Source organism: Carassius carassius, chromosome 1 (genome assembly GCF_963082965.1).
Source record: "Carassius carassius chromosome 1, fCarCar2.1, whole genome shotgun sequence".
Lineage (NCBI taxonomy): Eukaryota > Metazoa > Chordata > Actinopteri > Cypriniformes > Cyprinidae > Carassius > Carassius carassius.
The window spans coordinates 38,904,462-38,925,808 of record NC_081755.1 but is presented as its reverse complement, the minus strand read 5'-3'; the positions used below and the strand labels follow the sequence as shown (position 1 = coordinate 38,925,808).

General features: G+C 37.1%; 1 protein-coding gene across 2 annotated transcripts in view; it reads left to right on the top strand.

Moving 5' to 3' along the window:
• The first annotated feature begins 1,520 nt into the window (after positions 1-1,520).
• The window catches only part of LOC132149602 (protein ELFN1-like), a 111,970-nt gene continuing 92,143 nt past the window's right edge, over positions 1,521-21,347 (top strand). The window contains exon 1 of one of the 2 annotated variants that reach the window (XM_059558989.1): positions 1,521-1,952. The gene's annotated coding sequence lies outside the window, so the exon portion shown is untranslated. Of the gene's footprint in view, positions 1,953-1,996; positions 2,051-21,347 lie in introns of those variants that run through there. The other variant, XM_059558996.1, reaches the window with a different exon arrangement.

Below are 21,347 nucleotides of genomic sequence, written 5' to 3'. Positions count from 1 at the left end.
TGACAGCCCCATCCATGCAGCTGTGCGGACCGGTGATCCTCAGCAGGTACACACACACAAAAGCCTGGCCACTCTGTGGGTAATGCACCAGATCACCAGCACCTCTCTACCAAGGAATGCCCACTCAGTGCCTGCATGCTTCTTTATGAGTGCTGCAGAGAGCTGGGGAACTTCAGCCTCCACAATGCATCCATCCTGTGCCAGACACTTAGGCAGCAGCCCACAGCTCCCTGCTGCCCCCTTCTTCAAGTACTGCCTCCAAAGTGTCAAGGTTACAAAGAAAAAAAGAATGGCTGTCAATCATACCTCAAAAGGTTTACCAAACTTAAATTGTGACTGAGTGCATTTGGAGGATGTGGTGGATAGGTGCTGTTCCCAAGAGTGCAGGAAGTCAATATGCAAAGATGCCAGCCTAGTTTATCTTTCTTTCTCCTTCCACTCCCCATGATTCCCGCAAGAAACGGTTAAAATTATATTTGAGATTTCTGCCTATATGTGTAGACAATGGATGGGAATTTAGTGATTCCTATAAATGATTATATTTCAACAGTGGTTCCATTAAGGATTCTTGTATATAAATTAAGTAGGAAAAACTAAAATCATGCCAAATTATGAGATCATTGAGATTAGTTAGAACAATAGAAATGCATTTAATGAAAAGATGTGGGTTTGAACCCTTTTATTTATGTTCCTTGCAATTCAACAACTGGTCCTGTCTACAAAGTAGGCTCATTCTTTCACAAACCGTATCTATTTTTAACTGAACGTTGTGTTGTCAGTCAGAAGGTGCACTGATGACAGTGTCACGGAGCCTTAAAGTAGCTACAACATAACAGTTTATGACGGAAGTAATAGCCTACAGTTTACATTCAGTCACTGTGGCAGATTAATTCAATAACCACCCCGATTGAGTCATAGGCGTTTTTTAACCACCAAAAGAACCAGCTCATAGGAGTCGTTCATTCGATAATTGGACAAGACCGTCTCCCAAGAGTCATTCGTATGACGATTGCACTGCGCTGTTTCTGATTAACTATAAAGAAGCAGTCCTTATTCTGAGACATTCGTTATAAAAAACGAGCAATGCTTGTCGCGCTGTAGAGTTATTTAGTAGACGCGCCGTTGGAAAGCAGTGCATATTTTAGTAGGGTGCTCCATATATTGCCGTTAGAGAATCGTGAACCGATTGTCTGTATAAAATAATTCGGTACCGAAATTTTAAAAATGGGTTCCCAGTAGCCTTCACAGAAGGTATAGTTGTAGCTTTAAGGAATAAAATGAGCTAAATATTCCTCCCTCGACCAGCAGCGTGAATTTAATTGCATTGCCAAAGCTTTTGTTCTACACTGACTACAGTATGCTCTCCCCGCGCTGCTTTAAGTAGATTTACAAATCCCTAAATAACTCGCAAGTTGCTTACTGCATACAGGGATAGTATTTTAACATCTCACATTCTGAACCAAACAGTTCTCTCACGTGGCACACAGCCCTATTTAGTGTCGAACCCAACACCAATTATAGCCTCGCAGTAACCTACAATCTTATTATGAGATTTAACCTTGCCCCAACTGGACTTGTGGATGAGCAGTGCTAAAGTCCCGCTTCTCAACTCAACTAAAAAATGACTGGAAACAGCTATAAGGCGCTGTCGCTCGTTTTATGACTGACAAAACTACTCTGCCATGTCTCACTCTGTGCGGAATAAATAAAGGCTCTCCCTTGAATTAATCGCTCGCTCTTTAATGGATCTTTGAGGATCGCGCTTGACGCAGTGAGGAGCTGCAGCTCTCTTTATTCAGAGGCCAAGAGGAACCTTGTGTGTGTGCTCGCGTGAATTTTTTTTAACCCTTGTCCGATATCTACTGCCTCTTAGAAAATGTCAAGTGGGTACATGGTGACATAGGGACCCCGGTTTGGTTACGGAGAGACTCTTGCTTCGCTCTGCGAAAGAGGTAAGTGAGAAATGCTTTGGAATGTCGCATCTACGTCGCTTCTAACGTTGGTTTTGTCGGACGAGAAATGAAAGGAGCGCAAGTGTAGTCTGAGACATGTAAGTTATCCATGTGGCTTTCTTCGCGTATTTGCAACAAATGCCTCGACGTGACTTGTCTAACTTATAAATGCATCCTCTAATGTGTTGAGTTTGACAGTGAAACCTACACGGACTCTAAATGAACATTAATTCGCTTCGTTTTGCACTAAGGCTTGAGTGTATGTCGGCGTACACGCGAGTTGTGAGCTTGTTTCTTTTAGAATCATTTGACATTCTGCACGGAATTATTGGACAAATACTGACGTGATGCTTTTGAGCGGCAATATAAGGAATTCTAAGATACATTCAGCAAGTGAACACTTAATGCCTGCTAGTTTAGGGCTTTTTGAACTCCAAAGCGTCTCGCTTAGAAATGTTACAGGCACTAATATCTCGTGCTTTTGGTAACATCTACACAATGTCGCAAATCATTTCAGGACCCTGGACAGCAGACAGCTTTGGTTTGCCGCTAGAGTTCGCCTTCAGCCGTAAAACTGACAACTGATAGCCCCTTTTAGTCCTCGATCAGTAGATTTTAGTGAATCTCGTGAGTGAGATCTTTACATAGCAAATACGCTTATAATAGCTTACGGTGTCCGTTTACGCTGACAGAGCTCTGAAAGTTTTCCAGACTATTTCAAGAATGAACGTGTGCTAAAAATGCAGTTCGTTTATTACCAGTTGTGTGTAGTGTTGAATGAATCCAGTGCACGGGTGTCTCTCTGAGGACCGCACGTTAGGATTGCTAAATTAAGAAATCATTTGACTCTGGAAGTCTAATATATTATTCAGAGACATAATAATTGAGTTAAGATTGAATGTGTGACGTAGACATACTGTGGAGTATGTCTTTTCAAAGATTTCATGAATATATGGACCAGCTTTAGTGAGTTAAAAAGCTTTAAAAGAGAAGACATGAAAAATGACCGAGCCTGCTTAGTTTAACAGGACTTGAAGTCAGTGCAAATGCCCAGTTATCTTTGAAATGTAAGTTCTGCGTGCTTTAAACAGTGAAATCTGTGCATCCAACATGGATATGCAGTTGATTTTCCTCACCTTGACTGACATAACTGTACAGTTAAATTTGAGACTCACCCTCCAAAAGATACTAAGCGTATTAGGTCATCTGAGTTACACATCGTAAGAAAAGAGCTTCGTCCGGCATGCTACTGTCAGAACAGTGTATTCCAGTAAGAACTGGATCAGCAAACGGAGTGACTGTGTCTTAGCTTGTAAATGAAGCACCTATCCCCCTCAAAACAAGCAAATACTTTTGGCAGGACAAACATGCTCTTTGGCAGAACAAACCTTTTTTTTTTATTAAATAAAAGCATTTGTATTTTGAGGCTTATAAATCACTCTCCGAGTTCTTAAAAGCCAGATGTTTATATACATATACACAAACTGTAAAGTAACTAAATTATTTTGGACTTACAGCAGTTTTGTTTTGTCAATATCAGTTTGAAAAGTATTGTTGACGCCTAAAATAATGAATGTTATTCAACTGAAGCAGGCATTTTCAGCTTTTATAGAACACAGGAACCCTATCCAGACTCTGAGCCAACCCAAGGGTATTTTCTTGGTAACATTTTCATCAAGAAAAAAATAAAAATATATAATTTAATGCTTAACAGATCATCAGTTAGAAAATGTACATTTTATATGTTTCTTCAAATATCTTGCCAAAGGACCCAGTACAGTACTTTCAGGGACCCCTGATTGAAAAACATGGATCAGAATAAACATGAACATTATTAATATTATTATTTCGGATTTTAGTGCTTGTGCAGTATGTGTCATTTCTGGAAGATCATTCAGTAGAAGATATACAGTAGTTGTACAGCATAAATGACTGAATGACTGAACTGGACAGACTACAGACAGATTGAAAATCTCCACCCTCACTTTAATCATTTGGTACTTTCATCAGAAGGATTTCCTGAAGAGCTGTGCTTAAGCATAACCTAACATTCAACGACGAGCTGTGCTGGTTCAAAAACTAAAACATCATTTGTTAGAAGCGTACGTCTGTCCCCTCCTCTCTCTCTCTCCGTCTCTCTTATCTTGATTATGCAGCTTGAAGATTGAGTCAGCTGTTTTGTATGCAAGGTGTCTGAGCCAGGCTCTTTGTGGAGGAGAGAGCAATCGTGCCGCGGATACAGAGAAAGAGAGAGAGAGAGATGGATAGACATACAGATAGACAGACAGAGGAAGATGGCAAGATGAGGCTGAAAAGACGGCACGTCTGTTTGTGCAGTGTTGGAAAAAAAGCTACGCTCATATTAATATCATATTATTTGGCTTTATAAAAAGCATCCTTTATGCCTGTAGCACTCACTCATCAGGCATAATGAATAATAAATTATGTAGCCACCCAATGTGCTCACTTAATACATAGACTCATAAAACACAAGTGCAATTGTTGGTGAAGGCTTTTACAACACCACTAAGTGTATGTTGATAATAGATAAGGACAGTTCAGAGCCGATCATTCTGAGAGACAAGCACCATGATCAAGTAAAACAGAGGAGAGTAAAAGAAAAGACTTGCATAGGTGAAGCAAAAGCAAACATTGATAGCAATCAGTGATAAATCATTATAGTTTTTCTGTGTCCATTTCAGCCGTGGTGCAGACAGACAGACAGACAGAGAGACAGACAGACGGATGTTTATCAAGGCTGAGTTCGTTTTATATATATATATATATATATTATTTAAGGCATGCATCAAATTAATTGTAGGCATGCAACTACCAGTTCTCTGCCTGTATTTTAGGAAATTTACATCTCAGCACTTACGCATAGCTGATATTATACATGAAAAGGTGTTTCTACAATAAAAAGCAAATGGACCTATTGGTATGATGCAGGAATGTGTCATGACTAGATGAGACTGGAAGAACCGTATTTTTATTCATATGCCAGTATCCTAGAAGTGAGGTGGGAGAGGTTGAATAGGGAAGGAGGGGCTATCTGTGGTCCTGAACACCCTTGAGAGGCTGTTGGACTGAAGTGGCATATTGGGCTTTGATTCGTTGTGATATGAAGTATGTATTTTTGATAGATGTTTCTTGTTTACACATTGAGATGGCAGCCTTTTGATTTTAAATTGATGGAGATGTTGTAAGCCTGTGGCAATGTCCCTTGCACTTCAGCGCACATTAGCAGCTGGATATGTCTTGTAGCAAACAAAGGTTTTTACTATACCTGAATTCTCAATTGCCTTCAATAAAGTGACATGCAGATTCAAGGCTAGGCTGTTTTTTGAGGATCTCCTTTACTCTTCTTGTCCTGAACACAATACCTTTTGGCAGCAATGCATCGGTGTGTTGGGAGGGACTGATTGGAGGCTGACAACAAGCGTTAACCCATGGGACAGCTTGAAATTGACAAGTAATTCAAATCTGAAGCAAATGTTCAGAAAGGAGAAAATGGAGGTTTCATAGAGCATCCGGGAGCCTCAACAATGTGTTAAATAAGTGACTGGAACTTGCAGATAAAGCTGAAATTAGAAAACCGATGTCCTCACAGCTTTTGCCTTTGAGTGCTGGTTTATTTCAATTTAGCAAAGATTGCATAGTTGTTGCGATTGTATCTCTTGGAAGGCACACAAATGGCATTAACAGCTTCACCTTGAATCAGCAGCTTGTGTGAATCATTAACCGCGTGGCTAGCCATAGCAGTATGGCCCATTCTAAACCTGCAAACACCGTAGCGGTGTTTGCTTTGGAGATTTCAACTCCAACGCCGCAGATGTCACTGTCAGTCGCAGCTGTATTAAACACGAATAATGCTCTCAAAGCTAACAGAAGTGGGACCAGTGTTTTGGAATGGTTGGTGATACAGTCCATTTACAGAGAGTGCATGTGACAGTTAGATGTGTTCTGGACAGTATGTGCAAATTCAGTGTGTTGTTTTTTTTTTTTTTTTTTTTTTTTACAGATCCAGAATCTTTTTCACAGCATGAACTGTTTGTAATTAAGTCAAAACACTATATGATGTAACAATGAACTCAAAAGAGATGTTTTTCTCTTTTAATTAAGATCACAAAATTTGAATAAAGTCCCGCTCTAATTATTTTTCGAGAAGCCATTTCATTCAAATATATGTTACAAGAAAAGGCGATTGCATCTTCCTTTTCATGTATGCTTTAATATAATAAATCCATCAAGTAACTTTAAAGGTCCTCTGACATGAAAATTTCACTTTCTGAGGTTTTTTAACATTAATATGACTTCCCTTAGCATGTATGTGGTCCCCAACTTTCTAAAAATTTTAATCGGTGTAAATCGAGATTTTACTATCTTTCTCTGCCTTTGAGAAAATGGAAGCTCAAACGGGCTGATCTGGAATCTCCTCTTTGTGACGTCGTAAAGAGAAATGTTACCTCCCCTTTCTCTGCTTTGCCCGCCCAAATATTTACATATAATTCAGTCGCAATGTCAGCACAGGCATTACAAACAGACTTTTATGATATGGATTCGACAGCACCGCCACAAACAGTGAGTAACCCTGTTCATTAATGCCTGATCTGTGATCAGTGATTTCTGATGTGTAGTTAATCATTCAAGTTCACACAGACTTTCTTTCTAAATCGTTTAATACTGTTTATGCATCAGTGAATCAAGCCAGTGACTAAACGATCAACTTCACGTTGTTTCTCTTAGTAGCATGAAAAAAATGTGTTATTTAAATTGTGATTTAACTACAGAGAGCGATCAAAGAACGCTCCCTTTTTTTCCGGAGCTCTCACACATCGCGAGTATATCTGCACATTTGCCTAAACTGCCGTTACAATGAATGACGCTGTATGCTGCACAACAAAGCCCTTACTGTATTCATGTGTTTGCTGTTAGTTGTGGTGAAAGCATTTTGTGAGAGAAAACGTGTTGCAATAATGACGAGATCACTGCATTCACGCGATAAACAGACTCTGTTTACTCAATGCTCATCACTGCAGCCTTTCATGTGATGGGAAAAGATCGAAAAAATAATTATATAATCAACAAATCCACGATTCGTTAATCTCGACAGCTTTAGTATATATATATATATATTTGAGAGGGGTCCACATGTAATACTCATTTCAAATGCAAAGATGTCAGCCAATCACAACAGCTGTCGTTTACTCGGAGTCTCACAGCAGACACGCCCCTTCAAACAGAGCATTCAAGCCAGAGGGCTAATATCAGGATATAAAAAAATGCTTTTTATTTCTAAATTTTAAATGTAAAAATCATACTAACAATATAAGTACACCTAAGGAAACATTAAAAAGCATTTAAAGAAAAGGAAATTATCCATGTCATGGGACCTTTAATAGAACTAAATCAATCAAACAATAATAACGGAATCAGTCCAGCTTACATTTTTGATGTAAACATTTACCTGTCTTTATGTATGCATGTACTATGTGTGTGTATATATATATATATATATATATATATATATATATGTATATATATATGTGTGTGTGTGTGTTTGTGTGTGTGTAAACGATGTATACAGTCGTATGTGGTTTTTTGTTGTTTTTTTACGTTGTATTAATATCCATTGCAAGAAATGACCGTGTAGTTTGCTGCTGGCAATCTTATTATGGGCAAATCCTTTAGTGATCAGGCTCCACATTCGAGAGTATAAGGGATATTGAACATTACCCCTCTTTCGTCTTCGTCATCCCTCCTGCGAAGTAATTAGAGGTCGGGATATAGAGTAGCATGCTGTATACCTGCAGGCCTGCACCCTGACTTGATGTATGTCCTATGCATAAGAATCCATTAAAGCTGGTGATACATAACAGGTTTGTCAATGCTCACTTCAGAGGTTCTTTTATTGATTGAGTTTTTTAGCAGCCAGCCACTCTCCTCAAAGAGTTCTCTCTCTCCCGGTCATTCTTTCATTTGTGCTTGGCTGTTGGATATGCATTTAGTGCAGATATCAATCAGAATGCAGTGCTTTTAGGGGTTATGTGGTCAGTATAATCTTAAACCACTGCTGCATCGATAAAATGTGAGGTCTATGTGACGTAAAACAAAGACTAGGACAAGTTGGGCTTTTGGGAACCAATTAAAATGAAAGGAAAACAATTTGTGGAGAGCTTCTCTTTTTTATTACAATTGTGTGTGTGTGTGTGTGATTACATATGTACATGTTGGTCAATAATGTTGGAATAATTCTTTTTTTTTTTTGAATGCTAAGATTTTAATGAAAATGTATTTTATGCTCACCAAGGCTGCATTTCTTTGATCAAAAATGCAGTAAAAACAGCAATATTGTAAAATATAAGGAATATACATTCCTGTGATATCAAAGCTGAATTTTCAGCATCATTACTCCATCTTCAGGGTCACATAATACTTCAGAAATCATTCTTATATGATGATTTGATGTTCATTTAAGATCTGTTATTATTGGTGCTCAATTATTAATTATAGTTCTTATTATTATAAATGTTGAAAACAGTTTTTTTTTCTGTTTAATGTTGTTGTGGAAACTGATTTTTTTTCAAGATTCTTTAATGAATAGGATGTTTAAAATAACAGTATTTATTTGAAATAGAAATAATTTGTAAAATTAGTAATGTCTTTTGATTGTTTTAGTGCACCTAAATAATAATATTAATAATAATAATAATAATAATTCTTCCTTGCCTCCAAAGTTTTAAATAGCACATTTTCCACAAAAATATTAAGCAGCAAAAACTGTTGTCGACATTGATAGTAATTAGAATTGTTTTTAAAATCAATGCATGGTGGCTAAATTTTAGTCAGGGTGACGTCACAGTGTCATTGTATTTAACAGGATCAATATTCTTGATCACTCTTCATGTCAAACAAGAGCTGACGCTTGCATATACTACACACACATACACACACACTGTAAAATTGCTTCCTATTGAATGAAATGTCCATATTGCAATCACTGTAATTAGTTCACATGGGAAATACAAGGCCTGTGCAGTGATTCTGTTCCAAAGCCAAAATAATACTTGTTGGGCAGCAATCCACATACGTAAGTGTCTTTCAGGGTGGAATGTCAATATAAAGCTTGAGTCCAGTAGTTCCATGTGCAATGCGTAATAAGGCGTTTGGCTGAAAGAGAGAGCTCCCTGTCCTCAGCTGGTCCCTCACTGTGACATTCAAGGGCACCAATATTCTTTCTATTTCTGCATTTTACCAAATCTTTCCATGAATGAACTATCTGTTGCTTCACTGTTTGTGAATACAGTGTTTTTGGTTTTTTGAGATAATTTAGTAGTCAGATATGTATTTAAAGATAATCTGTAAATTCTACATATAAAAATGGCAAAAATTATAATTATAATTATTTTGATGTTGGTGCTGTTGATAGAAAATTCCTATTCTATATATTTTATTAATTTTGAGGAACATGATTTTACATATCGGAGTGAATGCTAAAAAGCATTTAATAATCAAATTCCCATATTTCCATAGTGAAAAACTACACTATCCATGATCCTAATGAGACCACCTTTGATCCACCAATCACGAAAGCCATTGCTACCAAATAGCTTAGCAGTGGCCATTCAGTCCAATGAAGCTTTGCAAAAAGAGCATGTATTAGAATATTTTACAGTTCTTTTAAATATATTGTAATGCATACTAATAATCAGTGATTTTAAACAATGAATCAATGGCTAAGTAGGTTTACTGTTCAATATTTTTGTGTTGTTTCGATTTGATTACACCAGTCAGAGTTCTTATTAGCTATGTATTTCATTGCCCTGTAAAAATGTTAAGTACACCACGTACCTTTTTCCAAACAGTTTTGCTTCGAATAAAAGTTTATAATGTCATGACTCATCTCACAGCTGGTTGGTTTAGTTCATGACTGGAGCTACAGTATGTATTAAACAATATTTCTAAATCTCTATGGAGAAAATGAATGCGTCAGATATTTCTGGAATCAAGACGGCTGGAAACTTGTAGCACTGGAAATGGTTTGTTTGTCACGCTTCAAGATTTCACTTATTGCCTAGTGGGACAGGATAGGATGTGATATTAGAAATGTGTTGAGAAAGGAACTGTAGAAATAAATTGAGAAACAGGTGCGGGTACATGGAAACAGCCAAACTACCATCTGGTAGAGAATGCTTCTGGCCTCTAGAAGGGAAAAAAAACAACCTTAAACTGTCTCATACTTGCAGATCTGATTAATGTCTTCGCCTGCTCACCGAAAGACAATTTGAACCGATTGGGATATTCTGCGAAACTGACAAAAATCTGAGGATGTCTCTGAGGAAATGAAATGGGAAACAAAGGTGATATCATTCATCGTGTGGCGCCGTACATATGGCTGAAAAGGAGGAAAAGGCTGCAAAAGCAAACACCACGTCTGTCTTTGTGTCAAGTGTGTCACCATTTACCCTCTCCTGGGGAAAAGCTCATTTATAATCTGACTGTGTGGCTTGTTCATCACAGTAAATAATGCTTCATGCCCACATGACAATTCAAACAGTCCACTCTTCCAGTTTCCCTCTGTTCCATCAGCCCCCCATCAGTTCTCCAATTGAATCTGCGGGGCAATTTATCCGTGTGTAGAGCCGTATCGCGTACAGAGAGAGCACCTCCTTTTAGTTCTGACAGACTTATCTTGTTCGTGGTGAGAAGTGTACAGGAGAATGTTGTTCTCTGACAACATCACAAAGAATTGAGTCGGGCAGGTCACTGGTCCTTATTCAAGCACACCAGTAGAGTGAACTGGGCACTTTCCAAACGCTGACATTTAACAGCAGATATCAAATATTTTCCATCCCTTTGAGACATCGTGTTGTGTTCTTTTGTCGGTTGCCACCAGGGCATTTACAGAAAACTTGAACTGCAAATTCAAAGATTGTGGCAGACGGATAAATGTGTAATGTTGGTCATTTGAAAGAACATGTAGGTGAATGACATATTTATTCACAAATACATTAAAATACCAGTCATATATGCAACAAATAAATGCACCCCTTCACTGATTAGCTTTATGATCATTTTTGTTGTTGTTGTTCTGTTCATAAAAAATGCCAATTGAAGTGATTCCCTACAAATGTAACAGTTTTTATGAATTAAGGTTTAAGAATTTGATATTTATAAGGAAGGATGCCATTTCAACAATGTATAATGTACTTTCTTCTGTGAAACATAAAATATGATGTTTTAAGAAATGTCTGTTTTATTATTATTTTTAATTATTTTATAATTATCTTTTTTTTTAAATACAGTGGACATCAATGAATTACCAAGATTGTTCGATTTCAAGCTTTCTTTAAAATATCTTGTTTCATGTTGTACAAAAGAAAGAAAACCATAGATTTTTGGAATGATAGAGAGGTTGAGTAAATAGTGACTGAACTTTCTTTCTTTCTTCTTTGAAATGACAGACCCACATTCCTCATGCAACTTGTCAATGGTACTTCTTACAAAAAATAAATAAATTAATAAAATAAAAAAATGTATTCTGTTAACAACAGCATCAGCACGGACGAATGCTTAAAGTTTGAGGAAACATTTTCAATTAGACATTTGCAACCATCTGTCTATTTCCTGGTTCAGTGAAATAGCTTTGATACTTAACAGAGAGGAACAATTTCAATGTAGAGTTCTCTAGCATAAATCTGGAATATTTTTGATGCTGCATGTGACTACACAATCAACAAGGACCTGCCACTGTTGATACATCGTATGTCAACCAAAGAGCACCAGAACATGACAAAGCCATATGGGCATGACTTCTATGACCAATATCTTGCTAGTGTGCAACACTAAACCCTGCCCCCCCCCCCTTTTCTTCTTGAATACCATTAAGGACTCTTATGGTTGTTCAAAGTTCAGAGGATAATTAGGTAAAATGTCTTTTAAATTCTATTGACTGCAGAATGTACCAGCTGCCAAGATGAGTTTTAATGCATCAGATTTTAAGGGCCTCTAAGCATTTCTGCCATGATGGACCATAAATTTAACTTTTGGTTGGCACAGGCATTGTACTTACCTCACAGTAAGCGTCTGTCCATAATTAAGGGCTGGGGATTGTTTTATATAATTTATCTGATGCCTACTTAAGAGGTCATATGATTAAAGACCATTACTTTCATTAGAAATCTTTGGAAACCAACTGATATTCTCTCACAGTGCAGAGAGAAAGAGCACAGTTACCATAGAAACTGTCTCTGAAGTTGCCGGAAAACATACAGTACTAGCATCTACTTATTAAAAATGTGCCAATATTCACACAGTTTGTTGGCCACGCTGTATGCTAACGTTCCAATTAGACTCTCTCACCACATATGGATAGGACCTCTGTTTGCTCAGACCTCCATTACCATTAATTTCATTCATTCAAGGTTCACGTGCACCTAGATATGACTCTATTATTCTTGAAAGATTTAAGCTCCATATTGGTTCTGTAATGAGCTGGTGGCTTGATATAAGGCTGCTGGTGTGACAATCTGCCTCAGTATCACATCCAGATTTTTACAGACACTCAGGGACTCTTGAATTTGAGGAAGACATCTTAATTGCATTAATGATTGGGTCATTTAGGAAGCACAGACTTTATTGGAGAGTCCATCCAAGGATATCCCAGAGGAAGATATAATTGCTCACTGGCTGCTCCATCATAATCAGGAGACTTTACTGAGATAACAGTTCGGTTTCATTTGAGCACCATCTATCTATCTATCTATCTATCTATCTATCTATCTATCTATCTATCTATCTATCTATCTATCTATCTATCTATCTATCTATCTATCTATCTATCTATCTATCTATCTATCTATCTATCTATCTATCTATCTATCTACATCCCCAATTCCAAACAAAGTTGGGACATTTTTTAAACTGCAATAAAAATCAAGGTTTCTTTTCAACCTTTATGTATGTGAAAAAGTAAAAAAAAAAAAAAAAAAAGATTTACAATGTCACTGACCAACTTAACTGTAGTTGGTAATCAATTTTGATGGCTGCAACACCCTCCAAAAAAGTTGTGGAAGTGGCATTTTGACCTTTGTCACATCAATTGTCCTTTTAATTAAAATATTTAATCATTTGAGAATTGAGGATACTATAAGTGTTAATGGGATAGTTCACCCAAAAATGAAAATTGAAAATCTTTGATCTTTGGAACTAAGAATTTGATATCTGTTTTCCCCAAAAACAAGCTGAAATGTGGACTCATCTGACCACAGCACACATTTCCGCCGTCTTTTGGACTATTTGAGATTCGAGTTACATTTCTTAATGCAGCAGCAGGCTGTGGTAATTGACAGTGGTTTTCTGAAGTACTCCTGAGCACATGTGGCTATATTTAACACCGCAGCATAATGGTTTCTTATGCAATGCCATATGAGAGCTCAAAGTTCATGCACATTCACCTGAGGTTTCTTGCCTTGCCTTATGTACTGTGATTCCTCTGGATTACATCTTTTCACAACAATATATTTTCATAACGATATCTCTTTTGAACCTCCAGAGGAGACATGCATGATAAAAAATCACCTTACAAGAGGGAGACTTGAGCATTTCTTATCGATTTAATCTCATTGTTGTCTAGTAGAAACAATTGGGATATTGAAGAGATCTCACTGGCGATTTTTCTTTCCTATGGTTTTCTTAGACCTGTTTAGGAGAAAAGGTGAAACAGAACAGCAGAAAGCTACAGATTATTTTGCAGCCTTTTAAAAAGTGTTTGTGTTTGTCACTTGTTGTTTTGCCTTGAGTGGTCCCAACCATGTAGACCTCTGCCTAGTCATTTCCGCAAAAGCGGCCAATCCGATGATGATGGATTGCAGCCTAATGAAGGTGGACGTAGCATTGGGCTTTCAGGGCAACAACTTCACACAGCACCACCTACTGAATTAAATCAATTTAGTCTCAGTTTATTTGTGTGCCCTTAGCAATAAATTCGACCTCACTGCATGCCAAGCTTAAAGAAAGCCTTTTACTGCATCCCAATTCAGATTACACTGTGACATTCATTCAACCATCTTTTCTTCCCCCATCTGCTCACATGCTTAGCCAAAGTCCAGGTGGATTTCAGTAATTACGTTGGCATGTTACTCCAGAATAGTAATGGCGCAAAATGATCAAAACCCATCCCTCATTTTCGTGTGAAAACGTTCTCGCCAAATGATGTGATAATATGCGAGTCCTTCACGGCAGCCTTGCTCATGTTGTATGAAGATGATTTGCAGGCCTGCGGTTTTAATGATTATTATCCAGGCCCGACAGCTGGTAGAAACAGAGGTGCCTCCCCAGCTGCAGCGCGTGAGACTGATGCTCCACCTGTTGTCTTCTTTCCCACATGCCCTCTGCCTCTCATTAAACAGCTCCAGCTTTCTGAGCCAATCAGAATGACCCACTGATTACCTATTGTGAAGGCAGGAAAAGATTAGAAGGGGAGAGAGATACTATAGATACACAGAGAGAGAGAGAGAGTGGGAAATGCACTTTCTCACCATGGGATTGGAGATTGCAGTGCGCGTGAGGTGTTATCCTGAAGATAAATATGGATATTCATGGAAGCACTGCGTGCCAATTACAGCTTCTCACTTCAGCGCTGGACCACCTGAGCCAGAAAGCAGTAAGAGAGTTAAAGACATGAGAACATCTCCTCTGGGTTCTGCTTGAGTAGAAAAGCATGAAAAAAGTAGAACGTGATCAGGCCGTGCTGTGGGTATTTACTTCCACCTGATCCTATTGCTTTTACAGAGCCATGGAGGAAGTGTACATGCTGTTACAACATCCTCTAGATTTAAAACTGGGCACACTCCAGTATTACAGATTTATCAGATGGAGTTAAACTAATTTTTTTTTTTTTTTTTGTGAAAGCCCAAAGGCTATTTGTGTGCTGTGAAATAAAATGAAAAGTGTTTTCATGAATACTAAATGAACAAGCGATTCTCAAATGAGGCTTTTAAAATTGTAGATTGATTAGTAATGCAATATTTAACATGCATGCTTATAAAAGCCAATCAATGAAATGTGCAAATAATGAAAAGTCAGAGGTGCTATGACGCTGTAACTTTCTATTTGTATTTCTTTTCTGGAGTCTAAAAAAAGTCTTAAAGACGGAATAAGTACAGTATGTAAATAAAGGCTTTCAGTTTTGGACTAGATAGAAGAGGATGTTACTGTTGGCTTGACATGATAAGGCTATGCCTTGGCCAAAAGTGTAGTCTTTCTTAAAAGGCTTTTAAAATTTAATTGTGTGAATCATTGCTCTAATTCTTCTTTTTTGTTGATGTTTCCCTCATAAATGCATACAAACAGCTGCCATCAAATGCTGTATGTTAGTCTGAACATTTTGTGCATGTTCTTGTAAAAAGTTATTTTAGAACAATTTTGGTACAACTTGTTATCCCTATATATATATATATATATATATATATATATATATATATATATATATATATATATATATATATATATATATATATATATATATATTACCTCTCCTACCTTCTTCAGAGGTTTTTACCTTTTTTCACCAAATCCAGTGAGGAATATCATTCGATAATGTAATTTTAATAATCTGTTGGACTGATATCCAGTTAAAGAAATTATTCATATTTAATATTTACGATGTTTAATGTGTATGCAATGCTTGTGAAAAACAAAAAAAATTAGCATTAGGTCCTAAATTAGTTTATTTAAATTTGTAAACATGATACCTATTCAAACTGATTCTATTCTGTCCTTATTTTCATTTATATTTATTTTTAATGACTAAGTTTTATTGCTTATAACTTATACAAAATTAACTTGCTGAATTTTGCTACCATGTTTGAAAAAAAAACATATTACATAAGTAGCATTTTACATTATTTAAAAAAAAATATATATTTTCCAAGTTATATTTGGTACCATCATTGTGGAAAGTGGCATTTGCTTACACAGTAAGCAAACAGTGCTGTTTGCTTACTCTTACTTTCACAGTAAGAAATCCAGCCTTGTCTATCCTCCCCATGCACCCCCAACAAACCCAAACCTCCTTCCTTCATTTGTTCAAATTTCCTAGATGTAATAACTGAATCTATGGATCCCTCCAAGGATGTGCTCAGGTAATAGGCCAGGCAATAACAGAAGTGATCTCCTTCCTGATGCAAACCAAACCCAACCTAAGTTGATTAACATTACACAATTCACCAGATTAGCTATGACTTATGACCTTTGAATTAATCAACCCACTCAGTTCATACGCTGTCAACCTTATTTGTTATGAGTCTGACTTTTATTGCTCCTCTCCACCCATGAGAGTGAAGCATGCTGTTGAAAGTACAGTAAAGTGCAGAGCCTCTTAAGGCACCCGGCTGCTTAATACCATGAGGGCTGGGCACATTAATCATGTTATAAAAGGCAGAAAATCCAATTAATTCTATTTGATATTCCAATAAGATCTGTGTCTGATTAAAAACTCTAATCTCTTCTGACCACCATAGAAATCTACATTGCACACACTCAAAACAGTGGGGAATATCTCCCTGAGTGGAAAAGGGATTTTATTCCTTTTTTTTAATTATTATATCCAAACAACTGTATCCCTAACAGTCTGATCATATTTTCACACTTAAATGCTTATCACTGGTGGTTCGTGCCTTTTTCCTGTGTACTTTTAATTAGAGCGGTTGTGTCTTTCACCTCTCATTACTCACATTGCTCCAGAAATCTCCAACCTTATGAGCCTTGGTGCAGCCATTGCTGGTTTCATCACATTAAATATATATATAAAAAACACAAACATGCTTTTCTTGACTTGGCCTTTCTGTATCCCAACATGAAGTGGTGTGTCCCAGGGAGGGAATGTGCTGAAAAGAGCATGGTGAAAGCAGGACTCATCTCATCAGCGGATCGCAGTCCTGGTGAAATATGCAAGAACCTTTCTGTCAGATGTTCCCTCGGGAGATGGACCAGAAGCTCCTCCCTCTAACCTGTGAAGAAGCTGAAGGGTGTTTTCTGAAGGCACATAGCTAACATATCACCTCGGTTTACACCAAATCAGCTGGGTAGAAAATTGAGCTGCGTTGAGTGACATATTAAACTTTTATCACACACTCACTGCTTGAAGTTTCCCTCCCTGCTTTCTTGTTCACTCTCCCATCGGACTGTCACCATTTAATCATAAATTCATCTGAGAAATGTTATTCTCTCTGGAGTGAAATATGGCCTATGTGATGACAGTCAGATCAGGGTGAAGTGTATGAAAAAATGTTTTATGAACACGTTCTGTATATAAGAATGGAAGTATTTACAGATTTCACTTTTGATTTTACTGCTCGCTTTTATTTAGAACATTTTTTTTTCTTTTTGAAATGGAAATCGATACAGTACACTGCTCCCACCAGGACATCATTAATACACTTAATGGAAATGTTAATTCATAACATTATGTCTCATATTGACAAGGGTGCATTACGCCCAGTGGGAGAGAAAACAATTCAGTGCAACTACGAAATATGAAAGTGTAGAACACGCTGTTTCAAACCAATTTTGTTTGTAGTACATTTTTACTTTTAAGTAGCTCTTTCTACAGTTTACATTTTACGTCAGTAGCTGACTGTTTTTATGTGTTTATAAGTAATTTGAATTTCGTTGACAATCATGTCAGAGCCATACTCTTTTGTGCACAGATTCGACATATGGTGCAGTAGCGCTTTGAGCCAAGTTTGAGTCCTGGCTTGAGGTCATTGCCTGATATTGTTTCCTTTCTCATACTATTGCTATATGTGATTACTACTCTGTTCACTCTAATAAAGGCACAAATTGAAACAATATAACTTAACAAAAAAGCTTACTAATTCACAAATTAGTAAGTGAGTCATTGAATAATTTACCCAACCGTTTTTTTTTTTTTTAAAGCACAGATTCCTCAGGAACAAAACACCACTATTGCACTGAAAAACAAGGAGCAGGATTTACTTTGAAACAGCTTCCACTTATAAATTGCTAGTAAATGTCACAAATGTATGTGTATTTGTTGCTCTGTGTTACATCAAAAGCTTTGTTTGTTTTCATTGGCAGGTAACGCAATATACACTTGTTTATTGAATTGTTGTGAAAAAGCAATATCACACACATGCAATGCTGCCATTGCTTATTCAAATATAATATAACATGCATTCTATATATATATATATATATATATATATATATATATATATATATATATATATATATATATATATATATATATATATATATATATGGAGTGCTCCTTTAAGCAGCTTTGTTATGCATTTTTTGTGCCAAAATTTTGTGCCTTTAGGTGCATTTAAAAATCTGTGGCAGTCATATTATGTTATTATCATTCTGCAAAACACATCTGTTTATGTTTTTGAAAATAAAAGAAGGCCAGACATTTTTCTATGGTTCCATGTGCTTGCTGGTGTATATTTTGCTTGTATACGTGTGTGTGGACAACGCATTTTGGCAGCAGGTGCATAGTTCTAGCGTAAGACACTGGCAGTGGGCCCTGAGGTTACTGTTGCCTCTGTCATGCACATGTTTGCACTGGATTGCATCTACGTTCACTTCTCTAAGGCTCCGAACAGCTCATGCTGTAGCAGATCTCTGCTCTGCTCAGAGGTAACATTAACGGTTAGTGTGTAAGACAATAACATTCAGATTGCTATGACCTCTGGAGTTGATCTCTTCTTGCTTGGTCTGTTTGGATCATGGAAAAAAAATAAAAAAATAAATAAATAAAATAAGGCATGAATGTAAGCTCAATTGCCTGGGGAACCAGTCGCCTTTGCTGATACTGAATAACGAAGTCAAAGCCAAAACGTTACTTTACATGACAGCATGCAGACAGATGTCCTATGACCCCTGCTAGGAGTTTTGGAAAGCGTGGTATATCAAAGGGAACGTCAGAAGACTATGTCAGTGGAAATCAGTAAACTGCTTCCTCTCTGCTTTACTTCTGCTTTAGTGAGCCTGGGGATATTTAACAGTGCCACGGCTCATTGGATTTTATAATTTTACATGCTGTAATTTTACGTTTTGGTGCAAAGAGGAACAGAAACATTTTTGAGGGCTGCTTAAGAATTTAAGACATTTGTGCCTGTTATATTTCTCAGCGGCACACTAGATTTCCTATGTTTTGTAGTAAGACATAGAAGCAATGTAAGTTGTCACCAAGACTGTATCTCAGTAACAGGTTTTGAGTCAAAAGTCCAATTACTCAAATGCTTTTTTGTCTAGTTTTATAGGTTTTGAATTAAAAAGATTTAACTGAAAACCTCTTAATTGCATTTTTGTGTGTTTCACAGTTTCATGAACTAAATAAGTCCCTTATGCTTTCCAAGGGTGCACTTATTTGATCTATTGGAATAGATTTTAAAAATATAATTTATTCTTTACCGGTGAAGCTGAATTTCAAGCTTCATTATAGCAGTCTTCAGTGTCACATGATCCTACAGAAATCACTCTAATATACAGATTTTGCTGCTCAATAAACATTTCTTCTTGTTATTATTTTAATCAATATTGAAAACAGTTATACTTTAAAAAAACAGAATTATTTGATAATTAGAAAGTTCAAAAGATCAGCATTTATTTGATATAAGAAAGACATTTGTATTCTTTTACAAAAATCTGCCACTTTTGTAAAATTGAATACATACTTGCTAAATTAAAAAAATATATACATTACATTATTTATTTATTTTTAGCTTGGACTTTAAAATATGTACAAATATAGAAACTGACTTGTTTAATGATAAAATGAATATATCACTGTGATGTAATATAGATACTGGAGTTAAAAGAGAACCATCCCCATCAGGACCGGTGTGGTGTGTTTTCTGCAGCAGCTGATCGGGGAACTAGAGCATTGAGACTCAGCAGAGACTGGAGAGCAGCCAGCAGCAGGTGAAAAACCCCAGACTCTGGCCTGCATGCTGCGTTACACACTACAGTAAACCACCTGCTCAGTCCACAACTGATGACCGTAATGGAGAGATACTGTACGCACATGACTCATCCAATGGCATTCGTCTACGCTGCTCAAAGCCAGAAACAAATACACTTGTCTTTTCTTTTGGAGGGATTCATTTACGAATCCTCCCTTTCGGTTCATTTGAGTCATTCTCTGTTTCCGGCTCTACATGCCAAAGATCTGTGGGTATGTTTTCTCGGGGGTTTCTCTGCTAAGATCCCTGGCAGGTCAGATCAATTAGGGAGTGAATATAGGGGTATTTAAACACAGTTCTGCTCATCACTTCATGTTATTATTAATCTCAGCCCTGGCTCATGTGGGTGATTATGTTACATAATACCTGTTGTTATTGCCTGCTCTAAGTGCGTTTTATTAAATTGCTGCGGGTATAGATGTGTGTGTGTGTATGTGTGCCTTGCAGTTGCCATGCAGCAGCGCTGATCTGAAAGCAGTAAGCTCTCTCCTGCTCTCATCTGAATTACCTGTCCACATTGATTAGAGGGACTTCGCATGAATGGGATCTTAGATTTTCTAGCCTTCAGAATTAAGATAAGCCTCTCTGTAGCCGTGTGAGTTACACCTGGTTGACCCTACTTTAGAGTGACACACCTGCAGCCGTGGGGCCTTTAGACTCACAAATCACCAAGGGTCTCGAACCGTTCGACTAACTAGCTCCATGCCTGTTGTTTTCCTCGTTTCTCTTCACCTCGTGCACTCGGCTGTCTCTTTCCAACCACTGCTTTCCCAAATCCCCATCTGCTTCACAGAATCCCTCATTACCGGCATCCCTGCACTGGAGGGAAAAAAGAAGGATTTTTGTCTTGTTTTACATTTTCTTACCTTATTGACCCCCAATTGTGGGGTAGGCATATATTTGTTTTACAGATAAATACTTTTATTATAGCAAAAGTGGCAGTAAAGATTTTTCAATGTTACAAAAAACATTCTATTTCAAATAAATGATTTTCTATTAAAAAAATAATCATGAAAATGAATATTATATGGTTTGCAACATGGTTATGGTAGCAAACATTGATAATAAGAAGAAATGTTTCTTGAGATGCAAATCAGTATATCAGAATGATTTCTGAAGGATCATGTGACACTGAAGACTGGAGTAATGATGCTGGAAATTAAACTTTACTAAAATATATTAAAATAGACAACAGACATTTTAAAATGGAATAATTTTTCATAGTACTACTGTTTTATTGCATTTTTATTTAATAAATGCAAACTAGGACACATTAAAAAACATAAAAAGACATTACCAACCCAAAACTTCAAAGATGTTTGTTTACTGTGTATCCTGACCTGCTGCATTACTGTCTGGTGTGAACCGCTCCACCTCAAACAGAAGGGCCCTGCAGCCAGTT